At 45.8% G+C, this 9,409-nt stretch overlaps 1 protein-coding gene across 1 annotated transcript in view; it reads right to left on the minus strand.

Annotated features, from left to right (window-relative positions):
* Nlrc3 (NLR family CARD domain containing 3) overlaps nucleotides 1-6,064 on the minus strand; it is a 28,344-nt gene extending 22,280 nt beyond the window's left edge. Inside the window, exon 1 of the mRNA XM_008846144.2 lies at nucleotides 5,801-6,064. The gene's annotated coding sequence lies outside the window, so the exon portion shown is untranslated. The remainder of the gene's footprint in view (nucleotides 1-5,800) is intronic.
* Between the last annotated feature and the right edge of the window lie 3,345 nt (nucleotides 6,065-9,409).

A 9,409-nucleotide genomic window follows, 5' to 3' on the forward strand; every position in this document is an offset into this window, starting at 1 on the left:
GAGCTCACTATGTAGACCAGACTGGCCTTGAACTCAGAGATCCACCTGCCTCTGCCTCCTGAGTACTGGGATTAAAGGCGTGTGCCACCATGCCCAGCTGTATTTTGTCTTTTAATGTCAGAGGTTTTTAAATACCCTCTTTAAGGCATAATTTGTACAAAATAGAATGCACACATTTTGAATGTATAGTTAAATGAGGATTTTTTTGTGTGTGTGTTGCTGGAGGTTAAACCCAGAGCCTTGAGCTTGTTAGCAGGCAGTCTACCAATGAGCTATATAGCTCCAGCCCTACAGTACCTTTTTATGTTGCATATAGAATACAGGGGCTGAAGAGATGGGCCAGGGGTTAAGAGCACTTGCTGTTCTTCCAGAGGACCCAAGAATGGTTCCTAGCACCCACATCAAGTGGCTCATGACCACTTGTAACTCCAATTCCAGGGGATCTGATGTCCTCTTCTGGCCTCTGTGGGCACCCACATGCATGTACACATACATACACAGTCACAGAAACACACATAAATAAATTAATTAATTAAAAAATAACAACACAATTATTATAGGATACCATTTTGGTCTAGCTACAGGAAAAAGCTAAAATATGTAATAGTGGAATTAAGGAGCTATTTCTTATTTTATGAGTTTCATTTTCTCAAATTTTGCTAACAAACATTGCTTCTTTCTTGCACTTCAGTAGATTACCTACAGAATTATAAAAGTAATACATGTTCAGGGGCTGGAGAGATGGCTCAGTGGTTAGGAGAACTGACTGCTCTTGCAGAGGACCCAGGTTCGATTCCCAGCACCCACATGGCTATAAACTGTCCTTAACTCCAGTTCCAGGGGAATCCAAAGCCCTCTTCTGACCTCCATGGCATTGCACGACACGGGTGCACTCACATACATGCAGGTAATACACTCATATACATAAAATAAAAATAAATTTTTAAAAATTTGTTTAAAAAAAGTAATACATGGTCATCAAAATATTTAAATAATACAAAGATGTAGTATAATTACTTCTATTCCATTCCATCCTGATATATTTTGGTCAATAGTTAGGTTTTTTAAAAATTAAGATGGGAAGCTGGGCATGGTGGCGCATACCTTTAATCCCAGCACCTGGGAGGCAGAGGCAGGCAGATCTCTGTGAGTTCGAAGCCAGCCTGGTCTACATAGCAAGTTCCAAGTCAGTTGAGGTTACAGGGAGACCCTGTCTCAAAAAGACAAAAACAAAAAAAAAAAAATTAAGATGGAGCTGGGGAGATGGCTCAGTGGGAAAAAGTGCTTTCTACACAAACTTGACAACATGATTTCCATCTAGGTGGAATTGATTTCTAAAAGTTGCCTTCTGACTTCTATATGCATGCCATGACACATTTGTGCATGCACACACACACACACACACACACACACACAGACACACACACATACACAGACACACATAAACACATACACACAATTAAATTTAAAAATTAAGGTGACAGAGTGATTGGACACATACATATAAAAGAAAATATCAAGATTTTGAAAAAAATTCTCAGCATTCATAGGTATGATTTACATAGAAAATTCAAAAAATTTAGAATTATAATTAATGTATGAATTTAGTAAGGTTTTTTTGGACACCAGATCAGTACATACAAGGAATCCATTATGTTTCTGATTATGAGAAACAATCAAATTGAAACTGAAATTTTTATTTTTATTTTGTGTTTATGAGTGTTTTTTTATTATTTTAATTTTATGTGTATGCATGTATTGCCTGAATGTAGGTAAGTGCACCCATGTCGTATAATGCCCGCAGAGGTCAGAAAAGGCTCTCGGATCCCCTGGGACTGGAGTCACAGACAGTTGTTAGCTGCCATGTGGGTGCTGGGACTTGAACCCAGGTCTTCTGCAAGAACAAGTGTTCTTAACCGCTGAGCCATCTCTCCAGCCTGTTTATGAGTGTTTTTGCCTGCATGCAAGTGCACTGCATGCGTGCAATGCCCAAAGAGGCAAGAATAAGGTGTCAGAGCCCCTGGAACTGGAGTTACAGAGAATTATTAACCATCATGTGGGCACTGGGAACTGAACCTGGGTCCTCTACAAGAGCAGCCAGTGCTCTTAATCACTTAGCTACTTAGCTATCTCTCCAACCCCCAAACTGAAAGTTTAAGATATCATAAAAATCAAATATCTAGGAATAAATTTAGCAAAAAATATGTGAAACCTCTACGCTAAAAGCTATAAAACATTACCGAAGGAAATAAAAAGCACCTGATGAAGAAATTGGCTTCTTTTAGATTCATGATTAGAAGGTTCAATAGTATTAAGATGTAAATTCTCAAAGGGACAAAATTCATTAATCTGTAGTTCTGTGACATCACAATAAAAATTCCAGCAAACACATTTTTAAAGGTTTTTTAAAAATTATTTTTATTGTAAAGCCGGGCATGGTGGCACATGCCTTTAATTCCAGCACTCGGGAGGCAGAGACAGGCGGATCTCTGTGAGTTCAAGGCCAGCCTGGTCTACATAGTGAGTTTCAGGTCAGCTGGGGATACAGGGCCAGAAGAGAGATGGTATCAGAGCCCCTGGAACTGAAATTATAGGCAGTTGTGAGCCACCTGAAGTGGGTACTGGCATCCAAAGCTGGGTCTTCAGGTAGAGCAGTACACACTCTTAATTGCTGAGATATTTTTTAACATTTTATTATTTGTATTCTTTTGTGTATGAGTGTATTGCCTGCATGTATATAAGAGCACTCGTGTCATGCAGTGCCTGAGGAGGTCAGAGGAGAGTGTTGGATCCCCTGGAAATGGGATTACAGATGGTTGTTAGTCATCATGTGGATGCTGGGAATTAAACCCAGGTCCTCTGCAAGAGCTACCAGTGCTCTTAACTGCTGAGCCATCTCTCCAGTCCTGACTGCTGAGATATTTCTACAGTGCCCCCTCCCTCCAGCAAGCTTATTGTTGTTTTGTTTTTTGAGATAGGATCTCACTGTAGCCCCCACTAAACTGGAACTTACTATGCTGACCTTGAACTCACAGAAACCCACCTGCTTCTGCCTCCTGAGTGCTGGAACTAAAGGCATGCACCACTATGCCTGGCTTCCAGCAGACATTTTTGAGGAAGACAGAGTAAAATTTGGTAAGCTGATTCTAAAACAAATGAGGAAACTTAGCCTAAACAGTTTTGAAAAAGAACAAAGTTGGAGGACTCATGCTAGACTATTAAAACAATGTGGAATGAATGATAGCTCTTAGCACATGAACAAATGTAGTAGTAGAGTACAGAAACAGGACACTCCCCTGCAACACAGTTCCCAGGTTAAGGATGTAGCTCAGTGTTACAGCACTTCCCTACCATGGGCAGGGCTCTGGGTTCAATCCCAGCACTGCTAGATAAATATTCACCATAAGACAGACTAAGCCAGGTGTAGTTGGGTACCTCCATCTGTAATTCTAGTACTTGGAAAGCAGAAGCAGGAAGATTGTTGACTTCCAGTCCAGCCTGGTTAAAAGTAAGTCTCAGACCAAATTCAGCTACATAGTGTGACCCTGTCTTTAAAAAACAAGGGATGGGGATGCGGCTCAGTGATATAGTGCTTGCTTAACATGAGAAAGACCATGGTTTTGATCTCTAGCATCACAGAATACAAAACTGAACAAAAATTCAGTTTTCAAAAATTCAGATTCACAAAAATTAGGAAATGTCTGTTAATTAAAGGCAATATTAATAAGGTGAACAAGAAAACCAGACTAGACCAATATAAAAATAGTTACAAATTGATAAGGAAAAGCAGCTCAATTAAAAAACGAGCCAAAGATGGGCATGGTGGTGCATGCTTGTAATTCTAGTACTTAGAGAGCTGAGGCAGAAAGATCATGAAATAAAAAATAATAAAAAAATACTTGTCCTAAAAAGTGAGCCAAGAAACTTAACATATACATAACCAAAAAGGAATATCATTAATTGTATTGTTGGTGGAACGTAAATTAAAACCTCTTTGGAAATTTTTTGGTAGAGATAAAGCTAAAGATTGCATACTCTCTGTAGCCAGCAGTTCCCCTCCAGAGCCCCAGAAGAAATAAGCATTTATTGCCACCAAGGCACAGGTACTAGAATGTTCTTAATAGCTTTATTCATAATTAACCAAAATAGTAAAACCAGCCAATATTCATTAACAATAGCATGGGAAATTTGGGGGACACGAAACAGTTACAAACTGCTGACAAAATCCACTGAATGGATGTTCTCATGGTTTGCCATGAAGGAATATGCTCTAGGATTCCATTTATAGAGAGCTTAAAATCAGCCCAAATCAGTCAGAAATGATAGGCGTCTAAAGAATCACTTGGGGCTGCTTCTGACTGGGAGGGGGCATGAGCGACCCCTTGGGTACTGGAGATTTAATGCATTGATCTAAATGGTGGTATGAACATGAACACAAAGCTCACCATAGTACATGTAAATTACATCTTAAAATTTTAAATAACAAAGCTAGCAACTAAATGTAGGTAAATCAAATGAAGCTGTGCAATGCCAGCCTGTCAGTGTCAAAGGCCAGGATGCTGGAGCCTCTGTCCTACTCTCTGGTAGGGTATTGTCAGGGCGTGGACCAGGACTGGACAGTCTCCTATAATTGGATGCTCACCAGGTGACACTCGACTGCTGCTGCTGACCAAAAGGATAAGGGAACCTTGTAGTAGAAAGGTCCCAGATCAGTGCCTCTTGGCTCTAGCAGAGAATTATGTTTAGTGGAGCCCATCTTGTCTCATGTTTCCCTCCCAGGGTCCTAGTTCTGGTCTGAGCCTGCTGAGTCCCTTTCCAAATGGCTGGCCTACCCTGCCCACCTTGGCTTAAGAACTGGGTAAGGTTTTCTGTGATGGCTGCCTCCTGGGCTGCCAATATTTCTGGCCACAGGGCCTCAGGTTCTCCATATTCTTGGCTCCTCACTCTCATCTCCCTCCCCAGGCCTGGCTAGCACCACTGCAGCTACCTGGCTTCTGAGATCAGTATTTCTGAAGGGAGGAGGAAGTAGCACCTGTCTGCAGGACCTGGAATCCCAGCATGAGCACAGATCCAGTCCTGGAGCCCCTTACTGCTGAGAGAAGGGGGGTGTGCCAGCTTGCAGTGTGAGGTGACTAAGGTGAGCCCTGGGCTCAGGGAAGCATGGGCCTCTAGGGAGGGGACTAAGAGGAGCCTCAAGGTCCAGGAGTCTGTCCATGGTGTGGCACCACAGCCAACACTCCATATGTCTAACACCCACCTGGCTCTGCAGCCTCTTTCTAGAGGCCTCTCTAATGGTTACCACTCTCAGAATAACAAATCTCAGCTTACCCCAGGGTGTGACTGGGAGTGGCCCTGGGGTAGAGGGCATTTATGGGGCAGAAGCTGTGGGCTGGACCTGAAGCTGCATGACCGCCTCATTTGACCTTTGGGGCAGGTTCTGGAGTTGTTACTGAACTGAGTTCCAAGAAGCAGGTTGTCTGATAGTGGTCTGTAGCCCGAAAGGAGCGGAGTTTCAACATCACTGCTGCCCCTCTGCTAAAGCCTACAGTGTATCGTGCCCCTCCCATGCCATCACTAGAAGGGGGAACTGGGCTTTCTTCCCTGGGAATGGTCCTGGGCCATCCTTGGGCTCCATTCTACACTGAACCATTCAGGCCCAGCGACTGCCAGCACCCAGGGGACAACTTCCTGGAGTCTCCCCATGCTCGGAATAGCTCAGGCCTTAAGAGTCACCATCCCTCCTACCAACTCTTCTTTCTTTCTCCTCTACTCCCTCAGAGGTGCTTGGGACCCTACTTACCTCTGGCTTTATTGTTGCTCCAGTGATGGTAAGGATGGATGCCCGGGGGGCTCCATTTGTCTGCTCCTGGGCTCAGCCCTGCTCTAGTAAGCAGGAAGCAGTGGTGGTGGTGGGATGCCTTGAGTAGACTGTGGCGGGCCAGCTGAATCTGAGTGAGGCCTTGGGATATCCAAGGTTGAGGAAGCCTGCTCTGAAGGGATCAGGGGTGATTACCAAGCTGACCACACTTGGGAAAGGAATGACAGACCTGCCACCTCCTGTAGTCTCCAATAAGCCCACCGGCTGTCACTGCAGCTCTGGCTCACCTCTTCCTGTGCAAGGCTCCACCTCAACCTTCCTTCCTGTCTGATTTTGAAAGCCAACAGCCTCACAGACAAATCAATGAGCATGGTGGCCCTAGGATCACCTCTCTGGTTTTGTCACTGCCCCCGTAATTCTAAAGGGTGGGGAGATGTTGTGGTCTCAATTCTGGGACTGAGTTCCCTGAGGACATGATGCGCCGAAGGTGGTACAGTGCCAAAACCATTGACAAATCACCCTCCACTCACCAAAAAGGAAGAGACTCCATCAGTGGGTGGTAGTTTTTAGGTGGGTGGTGGGGCAACCAAGTGAGCAGGGAGGAAGTCAGCGCCTGGCCTGAGGTTGCACAGCTGAAAGACAGCTAGTGGGGCTGGAATGTCCTGACACTTCCAGGTTTTTCTAGCACTCTTCCTTTTCATTTAACAGGCACTTCTGACCCCACTCTACTCCACAATGTCTTCCTGTGAGTCAGTGGGCCCCCACAGATAGGTCATCTGAATCCTGACACAGCAGAATGGAGCTATTCATAAAACGCAGGTTACTCTCTGTCCTTGGAGGTGGGCCTCAGCAGATGCTCTGCACTGAAAGGAAGGTGGGGCAAATGCATGGTTTTAAGTGAAAAAATAAGTTACAGTAAAGGAATTGTATAGAATATCTAGAGACAGGGAGAAAGTCATTTAATATGAAACCATTGAGGCAAGTAGATGACAAGGGCCGTGGGTCTGAATTTTTCTCAGCAAGCACATGGGAGTTATAGATCAGGAAGTTTACTGGGTTCAGATGCTTTCAGCAGCCTGTGTACAAGGACGTGCCAGGCACCTGTGGCTATTACTCATTCATTCCCCAGTGTGAGGGTAGGGACTCAGGTTGCAGGTTGAAATGCTGTTTTAGGATACTTTCCCTTCCATCTTCTTCCCTCTCTCCTCTCTCTGACACACAGGAACTGGGAGGACACAGTGGCCCTTGAGAAGCCTGATGAGAAGCCTGCTCCCAGCAGACAGCATAGAACCGGTGGCTATAGTCTCAGCTAAGGGGTGCAGCAAAGGTGCCTGAAATTCTGCGCCTACAGGATGTTAGAAACCACAGGGGCCTGGTGGGTCTGTCACATGAAAGAGGCCCTAGAGTTTTGCCCTGCCCCCTCCAGAGGCTCAGCAGGAGAGGAAACAGCCTCATTTTTGAGGATCGTAGGAGGCATCCCAGAGTCAGCTCCCTCCCTATCCCCCAGGAATGACTATCATCCCATACATGGGCTATTCTGGCTCCCAAGGGGATTTGGTAATATGTGTATGTCTCTCCAGGGTCATCTTTGCTCAGGGGCTTTCTGTCCCCCAAGAGCCAGGAAGCAAGACAGGCAGTGGTCTCATTCTTCCTAAATCTGGAAGTGTGAGGCTTCCTGCCACAGGCCAGGGGCCTTTCCCTGGAGCTCCTTGCCTGGGCCCGTGGCCATCTATCCAAGTTGGACTCTGGTTCAATTAAATTGCTTTGAGTCAAGCGTAGGCCATGGTGAAGGCTGGGCCACAGGAAATGGACAGGCTGGAGGTGTGGTCACATTACAGTGAATGTTTGCTGTTATGTCTAGTGAATGCTGTTGTGGGGGCTGGCTCAGTGCATTCTTGTGCTAATCCCCCATACGGAGGCAGGGTTGCTTCTGGAAGGGAATTCCCTCTCACTTTATCCATTAAGCAGTCTTTATGCCCACACGGACCCAGCTTTCCTGGAGGGAAATGCAGCTCTGGGCCTTGGTTTTTCTCTTCAAGTTGCGAGCCCAGCGCTGTGATGCTGGAACCCATGGTTTCTGTGGGAACGTACAGGTTTTCTTTCCTGCTCCCCTGCCCCTGCCTCTGATGGGGGCCAAGCTGTCACTGCAATGGTCCATTTTAACAGCTTTCCTTTGGAAGCAGCAACTGTTTAACAGTTGTTTTAGGACAAGTGAATGCTGCTGTACATCAGGTTTAGGGTTCCAGGACTCTGTCCTTTGGCTGGTCACAAAATACATAGCCTCAGCCTACCACTTAGCCCTGCTGGCTGCCAGGATGAAGTAGACCCAGTCTGACAAGGTCAGGGTGAGGCTGACTCAATCACCAGCTCCTGTCCCTACTTTTTGGTCACTTGAAAGCTCTTAACCTGGCTTTCTAACTATTCTAAACTCTTCCCTAATATGGGAAACCTAGAGGGTCTTAACTTCTTGTGGGTCATGGACCTCTTCTGAGGACAGGAGGGGTTCCTAGCCTCTCACTAGGGAGGGGCATACCCAAATCGTAAACCCTGTTGAGCTGTTAAGAATTGTCACTTGTCTTGACAACTCCACCTCATTTCCCTAAAACAGTCCATCAAGTCCTTCATGGGAGGAATACGACACCTTTAAAATCTACTAAAATCCCTCTTCAGCTTGCCTGAAGCTCATCCTGAGTACTCAGCTTCTGCCTGCCCAGGCATCAGAGGCCGGGGCTGCCTCCTCTGCCTGGTCACAATCAGAACACGAAGCTCCATTTCCACCTCCCTAAATGTTATTAACCTCTAAGGTTGGGTCACAGATTTTCCAGGAAGCTGTCATTGAGGTTCCCCTGAAGGCTCAGGGAAACTTTTCTTGTTGCAGTGCTGGGAAGTGAACCAGAGCCTCAGGCATGCTAGGTATGTGCTCTACCACTGAGCCATAGTCCCGACTCCTAAAAGGATGGCTGTCTGACCTCTCCGCATGGCCCAGCATGGACTCCAGATCACTGCTGTACACCCATCCTGCTAACAAGCAGGCTGACTCCGTAGGTCCAGCAGTGATAAGCCTGACTCTTGTCAATCCAGGTGAGGCTAGGTCTGTGTCCCTGATCTGCTTCCCTGAGTGGTGGTAGCTGGAGCTTAGTGCCTGAGAGCACCATTAAGAGTAGACACAGGGGGCTGGAGAGACGACTCAGTGGTTACGAGCCAGTTCTTGCAGAGGACCTGGGTTTGATTCCTAGCACTCACATGGCAGCTAACAACCATCTGCAACTCCCGTTCCAGGGGAATCTGACATTCTCTTCTGACCTCTGCAGGCATTGCATGACACAGGTGTGCCTACATATATATGCAGGCAATACACTCGTACACATAAAATAAAAATAAAAAAATTTAAAATAAAAAATAGACATAGAAAAGGTGAGTGTGAAAGCAGGAATAAATGAATACCTGTGTCTGTTATCTAGGAGCCAAAGGTTAAGTGGAGAAATGGCAAGCCTAGGCCTGGCACCCCTGAGATAAGAACAGGTGCAAAGGCTCCAAAGCATGTAGGCAGGAGGGCAGTGGGGCTCAAGCTCAGAGTGTATCCCTCATGAC

This window comes from Nannospalax galili, unplaced genomic scaffold (genome assembly GCF_000622305.1).
Source record: "Nannospalax galili isolate Female #2095 unplaced genomic scaffold, S.galili_v1.0 scaffold471, whole genome shotgun sequence".
Lineage (NCBI taxonomy): Eukaryota > Metazoa > Chordata > Mammalia > Rodentia > Spalacidae > Nannospalax > Nannospalax galili.